Here is a 21,577-nt window from a genome sequence, read left to right as displayed (position 1 = left end):
TCGGAAGAAATCCAGGTTCTCTTGACAGCATCGTGATGGTCGCATCCGTGTTTGGCGACATCGCGGTGAACGCACATTGGAAGCGTGTATTCGTCATCGCCGTACTGGCGTATCACCCAGCGGGATGATGGTATGGGGTGCCATTGGTTACACGTCTCGGTCACCTCTTGTTCGCATTGACGGCACTTTGAACTGTGGACGTTACATTTCAGATGTGTTACGACACCTGGCTCTACCCATCATTCGATCCCTGTGAAACCCTACATTTCAGCAGGATGATGCACGACCGCATGTTGCAGGTCCTGTACGGGCCTTTCTGGATGCAGAAAATGTTCGACTGCTGCCCTGGCCAGCACATTCTCCAGATCTGTCACCAATTGAAAACGTCTGGTCGATTGTGGCCGAGCAACTGGCTCGTGACAATACGCCAGTCACTACTCTTGATGAACTGTGGTATCGTGTTGAAGCTGCGTGGGCAACTGTACCTGTACACGCCATCCATGTTCTGTTTGACTCAATGCCCAGTCGTATGAAGGCCGTTATTACGGCCAGAGGTGGTTGCTCTGGGTACTGATTTCTCAGGATCTATGCACCCAAATTGCGTGAAAATGTAATCACATTTCAGTTGTAGTATAATATATTTGTGCAATGAAAACCCGTTTATCATCTGCATTTCTTCTTGGTGTAGCAGTTTTAATGGCCAGTAGTGTAGAATCTGTGGAGCCACCTCGATCGGGCTGTTAGCTTCATGGAGCTGGAAGCGGAAACGTAACGCAGCTGGCTTCGGCGCTGGAGTCGGAATGGCCCTACATCCCTGTCGGTACCCTCCAGAACCTCCTAGCTAAAGGTCGTAATTCAGGCTTCTGATGGGTGGTCTCTTTAATGCGACTTGACAGTGTCCTAATACTGGTTGGTCTTTTTCCTGAAAGGCTTTTGTCGCTAATACACAACATCGGCTGTTTCGTACTTTGTGCGGGGAGACTGTCGTTTTTCAGGAGCCGTGGGTTGCCTGCTGTCAGCGACGGTGGCATGTAGAGGCGGTTGCCACCCGCATTGTATGCATATCGCCAGCCGGCCCTCGTCATGAGGGCGCCGCTCCTTTCGGGTGCGGCGGTAGTGAACACTCCATATCCCTGCTGACCGTGGTATCGCAACTACACTGTGCACAGCATACTGACGTTTGCAAAAAATAGCTACAACTATTAGGGAGGGCTCGAATCAATTCAGTCCCTATATGTCCACCTTTTCAGAGATGGTTGCGTCCTGTTTGATACAGGATGCAAATTAAACTTTCCAGCTGTCTAGTTTCCAAACTTATTTTATTTGGCTACCTGTTTCGGCAATTTACTACGCCATCTTCAGACCCCTGACCGACATGTAAGAAGATTCCACCTCGGTTCTGATCAAAACAGAGGCCAACAATACTAGTATTCGTAGATTTCTGCTTGCTATAGCGATACCTTCAACCATCATCTGCAGACTAGATTTCTGCTTGTTATAGTCGACTGTTAGTCGGCAGATGATGGTTGAAGGTATCGGTATAGCAAGCAGAAATCTGTTAATACCAGTATTGCCGGCCCCTGTTTTGAACAGAACCGAGGTGAAATCTTCCTACACGTCGGTCAGGGGCCTGATGATGTAGTAACTCGCCGAAACTGGTAGCCATATAAAATAAGTTTGGAAACTAGACGGCTGAAAAGGTTGACATCCCGAATCAGTCCAGTCGCAGAGGACGTGCAGAACACTGCACCACCACCACCACCACCACCACCACGACCACCACCACCTACTAGATACGTAATTTACGAGCTGTTTTCAGAAAATCACGGAAATTTTCTTTTTTAATAGAATATTCTTTACCCGTTTACATTATCTCCTTCAAAGTAGCCCCCATTAGATGTTATACACTTAGGCCATCGCCTTTTTCTAATCTCCCGAAACACTTCTGGAGCTCGATCTTTGGGATAGCTTTTAGCTCTCTGTGACGTCTTTAATAAAAAATAATGGTAATAATTTAAATGGTGCTAAATGAGTAATAAAAAATTAACACTTATTTGAATTGTATGCTTCAGCTTTGATTTTCTCTTCAGAATCATCTCCATGTACGACACGAGAAATCCGTAATCTGGATGCTTGCATGCGAGGATTAAGATACGTAACGTCATAAACAGACAATCTTTCTTTCTCGCAGTAGCAGCGGTCGCTTAATATGTAGATATCACAGACTCCAAAACATAGCACAGGTTTAATTGAACAATGAGCAAAAACAGGATTAATCTATTTATTTTTCTTATTACAGTAATTAGTGTGTAAAAGTAGGAGGAAGCAAACAGCTTGGTGGAATGACACAGTCAAGGCAGCCTGTAAAAGGAAAAAGAAGGCGCATAAAAAATGGCTACATATTAGAACTCAGGTAGACAGAGAAAGTTATGTTGAAGAAAGAAACAAAGCCAAACAGATAATTGCAGCATCCAAGAAGAAATCTTGGGAAGACTTTGGAAACAGGTTGGAGACATTGGGTCAAGCTGCTGGAAAACCATTCTGGAGTGTAATTAGCAGTCTTCGAAAGGGAGGTAAGAAGGAAATGACAAGTATTTTGGACAGGTCAGGAAAACTGCTGGTGAATCCTGTGGATGCCTTGGGCAGATGGAGGGAATATTTTGAAGAGTTGCTCAATGTAGGTGAAAATACGATCAGTAATGTTTCAGATTTCGAGGTAGAATGGGATAGGAATGATGATGGAAATAGGATCACATTTGAGGAAGTGGAAAAAATGGTCAATAGATTGCAGTGCAATAAAGCAGCTGGGGTGGATGAAATTAAGTCGGAACTCATCAAGTACAGTGGAATGTCAGGTCTTAAATGGCTACACAGGATAATTGAAATGGCCTGGGAGTCGGGACAGGTTCCATCAGACTGGACACAAGCAGTAATCACACCAATCTTTAAACATGGAAACAGAAAAGATTGTAACAACTACAGAGGTATCTCTTTAATCAGCGTTGTGGGTAAAATCTTCTCAGGTATTGTTGAAAGGAAAGTGCGAGTATTAGTTGAGGAGCAATTGGATGAAAATCAGTGTGTGTTTAGGCCTCTTAGAGGTTGTCAGGACCAGATCTTTAGCTTACGACAAATAATGGAGAAGTGTTATGAGTGGAACAGGGAATTGTATCTATGCTTTATAGATCTAGAAAAGGCATATGACCGGGTTCCTAGGAGGAAGTTATTGTCTGTTCTACGAGATTATGGAATATGAGGCAAACTTTTGCAAGCAATTAAAGGTCTTTACATGGATAGTCAGGCAGCAGTTAGAGTTGACGGTAAACTGAGTTCATGGTTCAGAGTAGTTTCAGGGGTAAGACAAGGCTGCAACCTGTCTCCACTGTTGTTCATATTATTTATGGATCATATGTTGAAAACAATAGACTGGCTGGGTGAGATTAAGATATGTGAACACAAAATAAGCAGTCTTGCATATGCGGATGACTTAGTTGTGATGGCAGATTCAATTGAAAGTTTGCAGAGTAATATTTCAGAGCTAGATCAGAAATGTAAGGACTATGGTATGAAGATTAGCATCTCCAAAACGAAAGTAATGTCAGTGGGAAAGAAATATAAACGGATTGAGTGCCAAATAGGAGGAACAAAGTTAGAACAGGTGGACGGTTTCAAGTACTTAGGATGCATATTCTCACAGGATGGCAACATAGTGAAAGAACTGGAAGCGAGGTGTAGCAAGGCTAATGCAGTGAGCGCTCAGGTACGATCTACTCTCTTCTGCAAGAAGGAAGTCAGTACCAAGACTAAGTTATCTGTGCACCGTTCAATCTTTCGACCAACTTTGTTGTATGGGAGCGAAAGCTGGGTGGATTCAGGTTACCTTATCAATAAGGTTGAGGTTACGGATATGAAAGTAGCTAGGATGATTGCAGGTACTAGTAGATGGGAACAATGGCAGGAGGGTGTCCACAATGAGGAAATCAAAGAAAAACTGGGAATGAACTCTATAGATGTAGCAGTCAGGGCGAACAGGCTTAGATGGTGGGGTCATGTTACACGCATGGGAGAAGCAAGGTTACCCAAGAGACTCATGGGTTCAGCAGTAGAGGGTAGGAGGAGTCGGGGCAGACCAAGGAGCAGGTACCTGGATTCGGTTAAGAATGATTTTGAAGTAATAGGTTTAACATCAGAAGAGGCACCAATGTTAGCACTGAATAGGGGATCATGGAGGAATTTTATAAGGAGGACTATGCTCCAGAGTGAACGCTGAAAGGTATAATCAGTCTAAGATGATGATGATGATGATGATGATGATGATGATGATGATGATGATGATGATGATGACAGTAATTAGACGAATTATGGGGAAGAAATATGGTTTGTACTAAGGCCAGTAAAGTGTTTCGCAGAGCAGCAGTGTAACCACATTCAGTCCATCACAGGCGTTCAACGAAATTATCAGTACTGGCGATATGCCGCTGGGCAACAAAATGACCCTGGTAACTTCCAGTTACAGTCGACGTGAGATGTCATTCCGCTTGTCCTGAAACCGTTTGAACATGAAACCGTCTGTAACAAACAATCTACACCATATCAAGCAGGTCGATTCTCCTACCACAGAGGAACTGAAATCCATTCAGCAAATTTTGACTGCGTGTCAGACAACGATGTACAGGGTATATCAAAAACATTCGATCTGTTTCACAAGACTATATTTCCTTCATGAATGAAGATCAAAACTGGGAGCAAATTCAACATAGACATAGGACTGCAAAATTCATCCAAAGAACCATTTGATTTTTCAAGAGTATATCTTTTACACGTACTCACGTACATTCTTGGCCTAATTTTTACAGACAAGTCAGGATCAGAATTTTATCTTTCACAAATGTTCAATGTTCCCTACACCGGAAGCGCGAAAGAACCACTCCGACGATAAAGTCCCTGTACACAATTAAACAGTTTGACGTGTTAGTCAAACATAGTGTATTGACATGTTTGAGGCAAACTTTGGCAACCGGTTTGACAAACAAGTTTGATTATCAACGCATGCCTTTGTCAAACAATAGCCAGTTGCTTGACGAATTATTACTATCGCTTTGAGATCTGATACCTGGAGACGATTTCGAAGATTTAAAAAGATTGTGTCCTGTATTGCACCTCTTACATTACACCTTGTATATTACCCACTAGTGCCGTTTCGTATGCACCTCGTACTTCACCCACTGCTGTCAAAGTACTTCCCGACACGATATGTGCAGCGTGGCAGCTGCTTCGAAAGTGAGATTAAATTTGACAAACTGCTCACTTCCTTGACAAATCTGCAGATTGAAAACAGCGAATTTCACAAACAAGTTTAGTTCTTTATTGGGGCTTAATTCAAACGCTCACCTCTGGAGTTACTTCTTTGTATTTCCGTCGCTTTGCGGCGTCGCTAATCATCCATCGTTGTCAGAAGGGGAGGCACGTAGAAGGTGGCCTTCACAAACCCCCCACTAAAAAGAAAGTCACAATGATCCGTGGTTGAGGCAGCTCGCTTTAAGAAATCTTACGTATAGGTTCTCCACCCAGTTGGTTAATCAGATTCAATTTATCGCAATTGTGCGGAAGACCGTAAGCAACGGACGTAGAGCTATCTAGCTGCGACAAGAACAACCTTGCAACCACTTTAATAGATAAATTTTCAGCTGACACCAAGGTGAACTTCTAATTTAGGTGATTAAGTTTAAATTCACCCTAAGTTTGTATCATCATTCATGTTGACGATACAGTCATTGGAATGGGATGAATTTTTTCGAAACACCCTGTACAAATATGCGAAATGTCTTATGATTGATAAAAATATTTTTTTTATTTGATTTTTCGCATTTTAATTCGATTACAATCAATCCTGCCGGAGAACATCCGCAACTGAGCATTGTAGCAGAGATTAGAAATAACGCTTTAGTTGTAAGGTTTTTTTATTTTTCAAATCTTAGAACTTGACCGGTTTCGGGCTCTTACATGCCCATCATCATGTGTGATAATTTTGTGCTGAGAGACCACGAGCGCCGCAGTGGAGAGTATAGGACGCGGTGTACCACCAATTAGCGCAGAGCATACACCTGATGGTGGACATGATGTGGTATAAGCATTGGAAAATTGGAAAAAAACTGAAGTGGTATTTTCAATCTCTACGTCATTACATTAGTAACTGAAACTAAAATACTGCTTTTATTAAAAATGATGTAGTATTTGTTAATCATTACATCAGTTTGGTAATAGGAAAAAAGTTGCTTCTAACCAGAGTCGAATTAGAAACCTTTGAAGTAGACGCTATGCAATTGTGTAAGAAAGGTTTTATTATGAAGTTTGAATCATTATTCTCAACAGCGCACGTAAATTTTCAAAGAATTTTTTTTCCGCATGTTTGCGAGAAGTGCAAGGTACTGCCGTGGGAAATATATGTCCATGCACTGGCCTTGAAATCCTCTAAGTCTGAAGATAATGGAGGAGCACCACTCTGAAAGATCCCCTTGTTGGTCTGCTAACATTGTCGACTCGGCTTTTGCTGTATTGACGAGATGCTATTATGAATAAGAACTGCTTCGCAGCCGTCTGCAGGGCGTGTAGAAGGCTACGCCAGGGACCGGGCCCAGCGCGGTGTAGGCGTGGTCTTTTGCCCTGGCGAGATCCTATTTATACCGCAGCCAGCCCGGCAAGGTACTTTTTTAAAGAAAACCGCTCCTAACGCGTGGCCGACCCATCCCTGGTGCCGCCAGGGTGCACACATCTCATCCGCCAACAATTAATGTCTTTGTTTTTAGAAATGTGCCAAGCTAAAAATTACTTATCTGGCGTTTATCGATCTTGGCAGTCATGAACGGACCTAGTAATGTGCCGTAGTGTCTGCGCCCAAATGTGTGTGTGAATTCCTAAGGGGCCAAATTGCTGATGTCATCGGTCCTTAAACTTACATACTTCTTAAATTTAACGTATGCTAAGAACATCACACACACATGCCAGAGGGAGGACTCAAACCTCGGGAGGGGCTGCGCAATCCGTTACATGGCGCCTCTAACCGCACGGCCATTCTGCGCGTCTCTGCGCCCATGAGCTGTTTTTATGCAATTCTATTAAACTTCCATGTGTAGTGAACACACCCTCATCTTTCACGTCTCTTTAATACCCGAACCTAAAATCCTGTAAAATGTATAAAGACTCCCGTAGGTGCTCAAACAATTGGTCAGACTTAGTGTTTGTCAAATTATTTGGCAGTGTGCGGCTTTGTGTGACGTGTCTGTCAAACAGGGACTGGCGTGTTTCAGACATTTTGACTGACGGGTGGTTTGAAAATTTAGTTTAACCGTTTACGCATGCCTTTGTCAAACAATAGCCAGTTGCTTGCCGGAGTATTATCTATAACTTAGTGATATCTGGCAGCTGGAGTAAGTAGCTTTCGAAGATTTAAAGTTTGTATATCGTACATTGCATCCACTAGTGTCAAAATCCACTTTAAGGCATGAAGAACGAGGCACTACGAAGGAATTATCCGAAAATTGGAAGATGTGATGTGCATGTACAGACAAACAGATGATTACAATTTCAGAAAAATTGGATGTCGTATTGAAAAGAAAGAGCTCCACAAATTGAGCAAATTAATAAAACGTTCGTCCACCTCTGGCCCTTATGCAAGCAGTTATTCGCCTTGACTTTGATTGGCAGACTTGTTGGATGTCTTCCTGAGGGATATAGTGCCAAATTCTATCCAGTTGTCATGTTAGACTGTCAAACTCCCGAGCAAGTTGCAGGGCCTGCCCATAATGTTCCACACATTCTTAATTGGGGAGAGATCTGGTGATCTTTGTGGCCAAGGTGGGGTTTGGCAAGCAGGAAGCCAAGTGTTAGAAGCTCTCGCCGTGCGCGGGCTGGCATTATCTTGCTGAAATGTCCAGAATGGCTTGCCATGAAGGGCAACAAAACAGGACGTTGAACATCGTCGACGAAACATTATGCTGTGAGGGTGTCGCAGATGACAACCAAAGTGGTCTCGCTATGAAGTGAAATGTAAATGTCGTGTGACTAGGGCCTCCCGTCGGGTAGACGGTTCGCTGGGTGCAATTCTTTCGATTTGACGCCACTTCGGCGACTTGCACGTCATTGGGGATGAAACGATGATGATTAGGACAACACAACACACAGTCCCTGAGCGGAGAAAATCTCCGACCTAGCCGGGAATCGAACCCGGGCCCTTAGGATTGAGATTCCTTCGCTCTGACCACTCAGCTACCGGGGGCGGACGAAATGAAATGACATGGTACCCCAGACCATCACTCCTGATTGTTGGGTAACAGTCAGGTTGGTATCTCACAGCTGTGAGGAGTGTCTCCAGACACACCTTTGCTGGTCATTGGAGCCTGCAATCTGACTGACTGGACTGGAAATGTCTTCAGTGATGAGTCCCGCTTCGAACTGAAAGGACGTTAACACTGCCTGTAACATTGATCACGACTTCCATTTGGCGAGGAAGATCGTCCACAGGTTTCTTCAGGGATTCCGTATCCCGTAGAGCTATCAAATTGGGGTAATGTTGACTGCTACGTTCCACACACTGTTGCAAATAGTCTCTCACGTTCTATGGGATTAAGAACAAGTGATTCAGTCGGCCATTGGAGGCTCGATATGGTATCTGAGTGTTAGTCAAACCGGGAACGTGTGCGTGAAGTCCTCTGGAAGTGGCTGTTGTTATCTTATAAGACGGGAAAATCCACAATATACACAAAAATGCAGAAGAAATGGCAAGACCTTACCACCAAGAATGTTGAAATAATGTGAATGAGTGGAACAAGTCATGGTAAGATAAATAACACCAAAACATCATAGACTTAACTATTCCCCCCAGAGACTGCGGGTTAAACGCCTCCTTGCGCGTCTGTGCTACGCGCCTCGTCACGTAATGTCCAGTTTCTGTGTTGTTTGCCCCCTCTGAAGTCATGCAGCTTTACGTCCCATGTGCCACTATGGGCAATGGCCTTTTCCGAGGTGTTAAAGGTCGAATGTCTTTTACGTGCATTTTCCTACGGAAATGGACCTTGAGACCGACTGTCCTCGAAAATACGTGACACTCGTATCCAGTTCTTGTCGATTATAACCTTTCAACGACCATAGATCTTCCGCCGTGTTAATTGCAGTGAATGGTATACCATCCTGTGTAGATACGTTGGACAGTAGACGTCGATTTACCAGTTCGGACAACTTCATTCATGCTGAGATGATGGGCGCTTTCAAACATGATATATTCCTTCTATCATTGTCATGTCTTCACGTCAACACATGTAGCTGCGCTGATTCCATACAACCGACTGACACATACCACTTCATTGCCATGACAGTCTGGTTCCAGTTCTGCACCATAAACAACACTCAAAAAGCGACCAGCGTGCTCCTTCAAGGAGGGTGACTGAAGTTCTTTTCCTGCGAGCTTGCGTCTTTCATGATGTCGACCTCCCATCGTTTTCTGGAACTTCCAAGTGGACGTGTCCCGTTGGGGCTTTCCACCAGCAGCACTGCTTTGACTGTGCAGTCTTCAGGCTTGCGAGTTACATTTCCCGCTCACAGAAGTCTGCCTTTATTTTCTGGACAATGTTTAGATGCTACATCAACTATCGCAGTTCGCGATTGTTTCTTTTTCTCCATCCATCCGCTTCTCGCACTGATCCAAAGACATTTATCATGATTTTTTGTTTAAACAGTAAAAGGTTTCTAATCGTCTGCCTTCGTGGTACTGGTCTAGAAGGCAAGGATACGCAGGTATGTTTTTCTTTTGTGTGTTTATGAACCCATTGTCTGAACTAAAAGAAGTTTACATTATCACATGGTAGTTTTTTTAATGTTATCCGGCTATGTATTAGACTTCATGATGTGTTAATAGGGCTAAAATGGCTCTGAGCACTATGGGACTTAACATCTATGGCCAACAGTCCCCTAGAACTTAGAACTACTTAAACCTAACTAACCTAAGGACATCACACAACACCCAGTCATCACGAGGCAGAGAAAATCCCTGACCCCGGCGGGAATCGAACCCGGGAACCCGGGCGTGGTGTTAATAGGGATAAATGTGCAGTGGTGTAGTGTCTTGAAGCTAACTCAAGATATGAGAACGATCAGCGAAGCTAGTTCAGACTTTTGCTACCTTTCAACAAATTGTTAAGTAGTTTACAACACACATTTCGTTAACGATATCACTTATGTTAACTACAGTGACAAAATGTCCATGATTCTCACCTTAAGAAACTGGTGTCTAAATAAGCGAAATAATCACACAAATACTCTGAAACCTAAACTATATTTTAATGCCAACTTTGAACAATAATTCTGCTAGCAGCGTACGAATTTTTATGTTCACTGTTTTAAAATGTATAGAGAACTTTTTGTTTCGTTTCAACCGTCTCTACAAGTAGCCAACCTGATTCCCTTCTGCGTCTAGGGCAGCCCAAGTATTATTGGTTCGATATCCCCAAAGTCGCGATGTGCTGATGATATGACGTGAATTCTGTGGAGATGCTGCCGGTAGCAGCCATGGTTGAAATAAATAGTTCGTTTGAATGAATGCTATAACTGAAGTATGCAGGACGAGGTGATCACATTCTCCACCTCGAATAACGTTTGACCGGTGAAGATGCTTGTAATCACTTTACAATGATGAGTAGCGGCTAGACTCTCGTGAAACAAAGACCACTTAAATTTGCCAAAACCATTTGCTGCAAGTACATATTGCGTTTACTCATGGAACAGCGTCCCCCTTAGGAGAGTGAAATTATGCGTGTTGTAATATCATAAATCATTCCTTCATTCTCCTATTTATTGTAGACTCCTGTTTAATCTCAGTATGTTGATGTTTGTCTGTAGTCTTCTTGACTGCGACGCTAGTTTGTTTTGCCTTGATACCGTTTTGAATGTTTACCGACAGTTTATCTGAACAGGCGTTAAACCGGTAATGCGATCGTTATTTGTCAAAGGCAGGACTTGGATAACATTCATATTAGTAAACTTCGCCATTTGCGGTCGGCGCAGCTTACAAGGATTATCGCGCCACCAAACTCATAAAAAATGCGGAAGACACTCGTGCGGACTAAAAATGAAAATATCTCCTCGACTAACACGTGACTGGACCTGCCAGAGCGCTCAGAAAGCGTATGTGGAAGCGCAACCGGCGAAGCCTGCGGCACCAGTGTCTGGCAGCGGAGGAGCGCTTCTGAGGTTTCCACCAGACAGCAAAGAGTACGGTCATAGCATTTATAAAAAGACTTCATTTCCGACACACCGCCTGCATTACGGCACAACACAACAAATTTTCACTCGCGAATGTAGTAAGTTTCTGTTTCTACTGACCTCCAGTGTAAACGTACAGACAGAATTGTTGAGAAGGGAAACAAGCAAAACTGCAGTTAAAGTAATACCCTATTGGCGGGGTTGTCTATACAAGCTGTTTATAAAAAGAGTAACAAATTCCTGTTGGATGTAGTATTGGTGCAAACTAGAAGAAACTGTCTTCTACAGCCGGCCGTAGTGACCGAGCGGTTCTAGGCGCTTCAGTCCGGAACCGCGCGACTGCTACGGTCGCAGGTTCGAATCCTGCCTCGGGCATGGATGTGTGTGATGTCCTTAGGTTATATAGGTTTAAGTAGTTCTAAGTTCTAGGCAATTGATGACCTCAGATGTTAAGTCCTATAGTGCTTAGAGCCATTTGAACCATTTTGGAACTTTCTTCAACACTGGCTTCCCCAAATTAAAGCAACAATAGGAAATTTTGCAAGGTTGCGTTTATTTTGCCACAAAACCGTGTAAACAGGTGATAGTAACGTAGAAACAATGAAAGAATACAGAACGTAAACAAGTTCAACATAAATAATGATAGACAAAAATATTCCTCGATTTTTTCTACTTAAATGATTTGCACAAGCATTCTAGCAACTGGTTAATGTGCTCAGTACGGGGTGTGACCACCTCTGGAACCAATACAGGCTGACTACGACGGGACATGCTGTGAATGATGTCATCAGTCTCATGTTGAGGCAATAACGCCCATTCTTTCTGCAGAACTGCCCGCAAGTCCTGGAGAGTGGTTGGTGGATGCTGACGTCATGCACCCCGTCTCCCTAATGCATCCCAGACATGCTCTATGGGACTCTAATCGGGAGAGCGAGGAGGCCACGCCATGCGTGCAATATCTTCCGTTTCCAAAAAATAAATAAATAAATAAGTAAATAAAATTTTAAAAAGTAATCAACCACCCCTTTCGTGTACTATGAGGTCGAGCATTAGCATCCGAAGTCTGGGCCCACAGCACCACGCAACAACCGCGCATGAGACACAAAGATCTCCTCACGGTACCCACTAGCAATTCAATATTGCTGATTCTCCCGTAAAATTTGATGAAGAAGTGTCACAGTGGTCAACATAATCCCTGCCCACACCATTAGCGATCTCTTTCCGCAATTTTTGGGTCCCGGAACCGTGTTCCACGTGCACTCCAGATGCGAATCCGACGAGAATCACACTCCAGGCGAAATCGCGACTCATCTGTGAGAAGAACGTGCGCTCGCCGTTCGACCGTCCAGGTGACATGTTGACGGGTCCACTCTAGACGTTCTCTTCTGTGACGACACGCCAGAGGTAAACAAACAGGTCTCCAACAATAAAGGAAACTCTGTTGAAATCTTCTGTACACCGTCTGCCTGTATACAACACGTCCAGGGGATGCTGCGAGCTCAGATGCCAGTTTCAGTGCCGTAGTAAGGCGGTACCGGCGCGCCATTACAGCCAAATAACGGTCCACTGTTCCTGATGTCACACGCGTTCGGCTCTGTCGAGGTCTCTGGGATACAGTTTTGGTTTCTATGAATTGTCACCTCATCCGAGAAACAAAATAACGATTCATATTACGCCATCGGGCCACATCAGTTTTCGTCTCTCCTGCTTCCTTTCTTTCTATGGACCTTCACTGCCGAGAGTTTGGTAGGCATCTTGTGTGTGCCATACTGTACCGGCTGTGACTGTGTACACGACGATTGTGGCTGAGGAGGGACTGCCCGGCAAACATAGGTACCTTGTCGTGATTGCTGGCGTGGCTGTCCGTTGATCGGAGTACCATCTTCCGTGCAGAACACATCTGTTGACAGTTTGTATGGTTATATCGTGAATTTGATAGAGGCCGGTAAAATAGCAGTTCGTTGCTTTAATTTTGGACACCATTGCATGTTCGGAAACTAATACCTCTTGAAATATGGGCTAATCTTTATTCTCATCTCTGTCTACGTAGAAGCAGTGCTGCATATTGTTATCACGTATCCTGACACATTCTCTAGTCTTTCTTCGCAGTGAATGACACACTCTTTCAATTACACCTTGTTCCATTCAGACTGCGTCACATGCATTGCTGCGTTTGCACAGTCAATAGGCTGGGCATGCAGCGATGCCTTCAAGCGTCACCATAGCCAGGAATCCAATGGGTTCAGGTTTAGTGAATGGGGACTCCATGCTACCGACCACATCGGCCAATATATCGCCCGTGAAATGTTGCCGTCACGTACAGTGGCACGATCTATACTTTTAAGATTTTAAGGGGCTGGTGCCCCGTCATGCAAGATCCACAGTCGTTGCCTTTGCGCAAGCGTAACGTTCTCTGTTGATCTGTTCCGTAAAGTTTATGGCCAAGAGTCTGTCACCGACAGTTTCTGCCAATATATTGATACTGAAGCGATCCTGATGGCTCACCTCCACGATTGCCCGATGATTTGCTTCTGCCCACACACGCGTCTTGTGCTACTCGTAGTTTACTATCTCTCTGTTGTGAATCCTGCCTCGCCTGTAAATAAAATGCAGGCTGTGAACTTCGTATCCTCAGCAAACTGTTTGGAAGACAATTGCAGAACTGTAGTGGGGCATGCTAGTATGCTGGCCTAAGTACTTGCACGCGTGTCCTGTCCTGTAAATTACAACCATACGTGCGCAGTGAGCTGCGGCAACAAGACTGCCTACAGCACCGAATACTACACATTGCTAGTCACAAATACATGGGTTGGAACTTTAATAGGGGCAACTATTTCTTTACAGCTCGTAAAAAATAGGTACGTGTTTAAAAGTTTTACTGACCTTCACAGTAGTCACCAGCATTGTGTATAACCCGTTGCCAGCGATGTGGAAGTCGTAGGATACTCTTAGCAGTGCCAGTTGTGTTGACAGTTTGAGCGGCGCGGTCTATTGCCCGACGAATGTGTAGCAGTTCTGAAGCGAATGCCGTGAAGTGTTTCCTTCAGTTTAGAAATCGAGTTGAACTCACGAGGGCTTAACCCTTTGTTGCCTGACGGTACTTAAAAGTACCAGTAAGTTTTGACTCTCATTATTTTCTCGTGGTGCAGTTTCGTGATCTGAGAGCCTGTCGGTACGTAACAGTAACTCTGCTCTACTGTTTCATAGATGTTATTGTGCAATACATAGACCTCTCTGGCGGTCAGAGCTTGAAATTGTTTTTCGCGCGCTGCTGTGAAAACAGAAGATTGTATGTGCTGGTTTCCATGGTGTTGCCTGAATTTGTGTGCAATTTATTGAAACTTCCGTTGAGTTTTCCATTGTACGTACTTACCTTCTTTGTTTTTTTATAATAGTTTGAAGCATTACGTTACAAGTGAATGAGATAAAGTGGAAAATATAAAGCGGACTTATTAGTACCGTCAGGTTGTGCGAACACTCAATTGTAGCAACAATGCGTTACCTCTCACTAGTTGCTCTGTCCACTTTTTCTCACACAGAAATCCGTAAATACATTTGCCTGTGGAACAATTAGAACAAACAGGACAGGTTTGCCAGGGAATTTACCTAAAGAGAAATGTCTAAACCGTGGGGAATCAAATCACAGAGAGTCATCTTTAGACCTAACAGTATTTCAAAGGAGGGAAAATAAAGTAGTGTATTTTGCGTCAAACTTCCATGGCACTGAACAGAGCGTAGTGACAAGAAAACAGAAAGATGGAACTGGTATGGCTATACCATGACCAGTTATTGCATGTGATTACAATAAAAACATGGGTGGTGTGGATCATGCAGACAGATTACGTTCAACTTTCTTGACAGGCGATCAAAGAAATGGTGGCACCGTCACTTCTGGGGAGCAATAGAAATTGTTTTGGCAATGCTTACGTCATTTTCAGTGATCTACATGGGGCACAACCACTGCTGGAATTCAGGAGCGCTGTGGCACTAGGGCTAATGAATAAACAGCAAGTGCCAAACCTCAAAAAGAGAAACTCTGGTAAAGATGAAATAACTCCCCCAAAGACAAGAAAGGACAACTTTTCTGTTCCGAAGAATGTACGTCTTGGCAACCGAGAAAACGATTTTGTGGTGTTCACTTGTAAAAGAGGAAGATGAGAAATGTGTGCGGAAACTAAAATTCAGTCGAGACCACATTCACAATGTAATACATGGAAAGTGTATTTGTGCTACAATGAGAAAAAGAACTGTTTCCTACAATTTCATGAGGTATCACTAACACTAAATATGTGATATGTATATACTGTCAAAAATGTATAGCTAAGTTACTAAGTATTGTGAAGTTGCTCTAGAATAAATTTATGCGAACTTTAAAAAATAATTCAGAAATATCATATTTCTGTTAATTAATTTTCTAATGTAAAAATATTTAATATTCATGTGGAATGAAGTACAAGTTATAAAAATTGGAGCATTTTTCTGCGCACATTGTGATTCTGTCCATGGAGTCTGACGGTACTTCTGAGTACCAGGAGAGAAAAAAGTTGTGAAAAATAAAATAAAATTTTACAAAAAATTCTACCGTCATTTGAGGCCACAATAGCATAAATTCTGCAAAGAAAATGTTAAAAAGTAAACTTTTTCTTATGTCAGGAAACAAAGGAATAAGTCAGGGCAGTGCAGTAGGTGGTATAGCACTTAGCAGCCCCATCAGTCAAACAAATCAGTAACAGCTTACACTGTACGTGCTTGAGCATTGTCCTGTAGAATGATCGCAGGTCCTGCAGAAAGTTTCATCACTTCTGTCTCTAAGCCGGTCGTAGGTTGTGTTCCAAAAATGAACAGCATAGAGACTGTAGTGATGACACTTTCTGCAGGACTTGACCATCATTTTGCAGGACAATGCTCAAGCACGTACAATGTAAGATGTTACTGATTTGTTTGTTTGATGGGGCTGCTTAATGCTGTACCACCTACTGCGCTCCCCTGACTTAAGCCCTCGTGAGTTCAACTCGATTTATAAACTTGAAGGAAACACTTCACGGCATTCGCTTCAGAACTGCTACAAATTCGTCGGGCAATAGACCGCACCGCTCGAACTGTCAACACAACTGGCACTGCTAAGAGCATCCTACGACTTCCACGTCATTGGGAACGGGTTATACACAATGCTGGTGACTACTTTGAAGGTCGGTAAAACTTTGAAACTCACATCTATTTTGTACGAGCTGTAAATAAATAGTAGCCACCATTGATGTTCCAACCTTCGTAAGACGTCCTATATCTCAACAGGCATTGGTTTCGGGTCACATAATTCTTTTCTAGTTTTGACCAATACTACCTCCTGTAGAAATATCTGACACGTCTTTCTTAAATACTTTGTATTCAGAACGCCTTACTGGTAGAAAATTTTAATCAGTTAGCATATAATGTTTGTCTGAAGATACGTTATCGCGACGAATACTGTGTGCAGACGGCAAACAGAGCACTCCGCTCTCCGTGGCTGTTGAAAATAGGTTTAAAGTCTGTATTTCCAAGAAAAATGTATAAAATCTGAAATGTACGTGTGGGCTACATCTCTGAAGTTACTCCAAGCTTGTCATTGGTGGGAGGACGGATAATGAGTTGCCAGGACTTCGCGGGAGCAAGAGATTCTCAGGTAGCGTGAGGGGAGGGAGGGAGAGAGAGAGAGAGAGAGAGAGAGAGAGAGAGAGAGGGAGGGAGAGAGAGAGGGGGAGGGGGTAGCTCCAGTTTCGATGAATGACCGTGCAGCAGTACTGTCCATTGACGCGTTATTGTGGCTCCATAAACATTTCGGAAAGCTGGAGAAGTCCCGGATTCATTTTAATTTAGTATCACAAAAGTGCGCCTAAATGACAGTATTCTGAGATATGTAGGCAGCACGTGTAACTGAATTAACGCCTTTTTTGTTTTGTTTCAGGTGAGTGGGTGCTGTTTGGAGGCAAAAATAATTTCTCACAGCGGGCCACATCTCCACACCAGATAATGAGCGACTGGTAGCAAGGTAAGCATGTGTCAGGATGGAGGGAACTAGAGACATTTCCAAACGAGAAGCGAGTAAAACAGTTTAAATTTCATGACGCAGTTATTAATTACGTGTCGCATGTGTGATCAAAGAAGTGACACACTTGTGGTTAACCGGCGTTGCTGCCGGAATAATTGCGGCTGACATCAAAAGGGCTGAAACTCCACCTGAAAAATACATCTTTAATTGTGCTTGGCTTGGAAGTGTTTTTAGGGACACTGGAGAAGATAAATATATTTGATGTTCACAAAAGGTCTCAATTACCAACACAGTGTATTTTTTGGGACATTGACACCATTTAAAAAAATTAAATGTATAGTTCTCACTAGTAAGAAGAATCTTTTGCAGTGACTGTACAGATATTCCAACTGTACCGTTTTGTTCTTTGGTACTGGCAATCTGATCACTGTCTACATCTACATCTACATGATTACTCTGCAATTCACATTTAAGAGCTTGGCAGAGGGTTCATTGAACCACAATCATACTATCTCCCTACCATTCCACTCCCGAACAGCGCGCGGGAAAAACGAACACCGAAGCCTTTCTGTTCGAGCTCTGATTTCTCTTATTTTATTTTGATGATCATTCATTGGGCTCAACAAAGTATTTTCGCATTCGGAAGAGAAAGTTGGTGACTGAAATTTCGGAAATAGATCTCGCCGCGACGAAAAACGTCTTTGCTTTAATGACTTCCATCCCAACTCGCGTAGCATATCTGCCACACTCTCTCCCCTATTACGTGATAATACAAAACGAGCTGCAATTTTTTGCACCCTTTCCATGTCCTCCGTCAATCCCACTTGGTAAGGATCCCGCACCACGCAGCAATATTCTGACGTGACGTTAACGTAAACACTTCTGACCGCATTCTCTCTATAGTCTAGTGATTCGGTATGTCACCTTTCCCTCATATAAGACGTAGTTACTTTGTATAGCCGACCGGTGTGGCCGAGCGGTTCTAGGCGCTTCAGTCTGTAAAAGGCTTTGTATGACGGAAAAATCACCAAATTTGTGTTTCATTTTAAGCCAAAAGTGTCAATTTTGTACTAAAAAGTTCTTGCTGACGATAAGCTCAGGCCCGAATCTAGCACGGTGAAATAAGTCATTCATTAAAAAAGAGTGGCTGGTTGCAGTTTCCTCTTCAGTGCTATTTACTTCCATATTGTTTCAAAACAGTTGCTTCCGAGTGAGTACCACCTACACAAAAGATTTAAAAAAATACCGTACTGCTCTTATTGCTAAGGAATAGTGGGCTTTATTGCTTCGCAATTTTTTTTCCGGCACTGAAATGTCTCCTTAGTGTTTGACAAGCTTGATCGAAGTCTGTGAATTCAGTGGCAGTGCATGGGCAGTGTACTACTGACCTATCCTCGCGATCCGCTCTCGAGGTCTGTCCGTGACGCCTGTCATGTCGTGATAGCAGTTTCCGCAATATGTGGACCTGGTCAGTACATTAGTCGATAATTCCTGTTGACGGAGAAATAAGTCATTCATTCAAAAAGAGTGGCTGGTTGCAGTTTCCCATATTAATACGACACGTCGTGCGTTTCTCTACAGCATCGTGTAATGGACAGTAGTGGAAATTGGATTGGCGTAAGTTCATTTAGTTGGTGATTTATTACTCTGGGAGATAACGGTTTATTTTGTAATGATTTCTGTTATCTTTGGGAAAAATCTGTGTCGTATATACTCTAATTGCCTGTCTAATCAGGTTTAAGACCTCTTATGGTTTTCTCCGATTATTTACGGTAAATTTGCTCTGGTCCACAGACGTGCAAGAAATCCATTGCTTGGAGTCCCGCACAAAAAAATTGTGGGTTGAAGAGCCGCGGAAGGAAACAAAGTTATTGGCTTTAAAAACATGAAAAATAATGGTTGTTTTTGTAACATTATCTCACGAAACAAATAATGGAGCCGTGCATTACGTTTCAATTTGTCAATTACCTTGCCTTTGCGAATGTAGCGTTATTGCGTCGGGCCTCCTAGTTGGAAGAGGACTTTACTGGCTCTCCGGAGCAAATCTATGGGGAAAAGTTGAAAAAAAAGATCAGAGCCCAAAAGCCATTAAGGAGCATATTAGCATTAAATTTACTTCATTTTGGAGCTAAATGACCCAGTCTCTTGCACGCACTGAAGCTAATTACAAAACGTACGTCAACTGAAGTTGTGTGTACCCATCTCCGTTAGTGGATGTCTCTGTCGTATATTTCATTAGTGGCACTCATTCTGGGACAGCTGGTTCGAATGCTGGTGGCGGAAGACTTTTCACCGCCAGTATTTGGCCGGCAAGGGGAAGAGAGGTCCCTTATTCGCAGACCTTGCGCCAGTGTCGTGGATTAAATTACAGACCTCTCCGTAATATTTCATCGAATGAGGGCATGTGGCCAGTCCGTCAGATCGGGACATAAAGCTTGGCGGCCCCTTTGGTCCTGTGTGAGAGGAATAGGCTGTGTCGACACCAGTTGATGATGATGATGATGATGATGATGATGATGATGATGATGATCATCATCATCCAACACGAACATGTCAGTACACCGTACACGCACTGGTGACAGCCGTGCTCACGATACTCGAAGGAACTTGCCCCTTCTTGCAGCGGTGTACCGTAGGTCTCCAGAAGAGCGTAGCATTCCAAAAGATTGGAAAAGGGCACAGGTCATCCCCGTTTTCAAGAAGGGACGTCGAACAGGTGTGCAGAACTATAGACCTGTATCTCTAACGTAGATTAGTTGTAGAATTTTGGACACGTAGTATGTTCGAGTATAATGACTTTTCTGGAGACTATAAATCTACTAAGTAGGACTCAGCATGGGTTTTGAAAAAGACGATCGTGTGAAACCCAACTCGCGCTATTCGTCCACGAAACCCAGAGGGCCATAGACACGGGTTCCCAAGTAGATGCCGTGTTTCTTGACTTCCGCAAGGCGTTTGATTCCGTTCCCCACAGTCGTTTAATGAAGAAAGTAAGAGCATATGGATTATCAGACCAACTGCGTGACTGGATAGCAGAGTTCCTAGATAACAGAACGCAGCATGTCATTCTCAATGGGGAGAAGTCTTCCGAAGTAAGAGTGATTTCAGGTGTGTCGCAGGGGAGTGTCGTAGGACCGTTGCTATATATATATATATATATATATATATATATATATATGACCTTGTGGATAACATCAGAAGTTTACTGAGGCTTTTTGTAGATGATGCTGTGGTATATCGGGAGGTTGTAACAATGGAAAATTGTACTGAAATGTAGGAGGATCTGTAACGAATTCACGCATGGTGCAGGGAATGACAATTGAATCTCAATGTAGACAAGTGTAATGTGATGCGAAAGAAAGACCCTTTATCATTTAGCTACAATATAGCAGGTCAGCAACTGGAAGCAGTTAATTCCATAAATTATCTGGGAGTAGGCATTAGGAGTGATTTAAAATGGAATGACCATATAAAATTAATTGTCGGTAAAGCAGATGCCAGACAGATGCGTTGGAAGAATCCCCAGTAAATACAGTCCGAAAACAAAGGAAGTAGGTTACAGTACGCTTGTTCGCCCACTGCTTGAATACTGCTCACCGGTGCGGGATCCGTACCAGATAGGGTTGATAGAAGAGATAGAGAAGATCCAACGGAGAGCAGCGCGCTTCGTTACAGGATCATTTAGTAATCGCGAAAGCGTTACAGAGATTATAAATTCCAGTGGAAGACTCTGCAAGAGAGACGCTCAGTAGCTCGGTACGGGCTTTCGTTGAAGTTTCGAGAACATACTTTCACAGAGGAGTCAAACAGTATATTGCTCCCTCCTACGTATATCTCGCGAAGAGACCATGAGGATAAAATCAGAGAGATTAGAGCCCACACAGAGGCATACCGTCAATCCTTCTGTCCACGAACAATACGAAACTGGAATAGAAGGGAGAACCGATAGATGTACTCAAGGTACCCTCCGCCTCACATCGTCAGGTAGCTTGCGGAGTATGGTTGTAGATACAGGTCATACCGGACACTTTATAACAGGTGGGTTGTGTGATTCTCGCAGCTGCTCCCGATCCTCATTTACTGAGAGTGGGACCAGCTTGATCTTTGAGGTAGTAACAGTAATAACAATACATTTCTCATTAGTTTTGAATCTTGGATGGGAGGCTTGAAAAGAACATGCGAGTATGGCTGTGGCAAGCGGGAATTGTATTAGATTGTAGACTGGTGAGGACCAGCGTCAATATGGCGCGCTGGAGCTGGGACAGGGAACAGTCCGATTGTATCAGCGAGAGTCGCTCA

At 43.4% G+C, this 21,577-nt stretch overlaps 1 protein-coding gene and 1 long non-coding RNA gene across 2 annotated transcripts in view; both read left to right on the top strand.

The window, feature by feature from the left end:
- Nucleotides 1–17,344, top strand: part of LOC124550609 — a 124,114-nt gene extending 106,770 nt beyond the window's left edge. Inside the window, exon 3 of the long non-coding RNA XR_006967726.1 lies at nucleotides 17,195–17,344. This is a non-coding gene — a long non-coding RNA (uncharacterized LOC124550609). The remainder of the gene's footprint in view (nucleotides 1–17,194) is intronic.
- The window catches only part of LOC124550607 (alpha-actinin, sarcomeric), a 470,999-nt gene that overhangs the window by 269,459 nt on the left and 179,963 nt on the right, over nucleotides 1–21,577 (top strand). The gene's annotated exons all lie outside the window — the stretch shown is intronic.

This window comes from Schistocerca americana, chromosome 9, assembly GCF_021461395.2.
Source record: "Schistocerca americana isolate TAMUIC-IGC-003095 chromosome 9, iqSchAmer2.1, whole genome shotgun sequence".
In the NCBI taxonomy this organism is placed as follows: domain Eukaryota; kingdom Metazoa; phylum Arthropoda; class Insecta; order Orthoptera; family Acrididae; genus Schistocerca; species Schistocerca americana.
The sequence above is the reverse complement of the archived record's forward strand: the minus strand, read 5'-3'. Positions and strand labels throughout refer to the sequence as shown.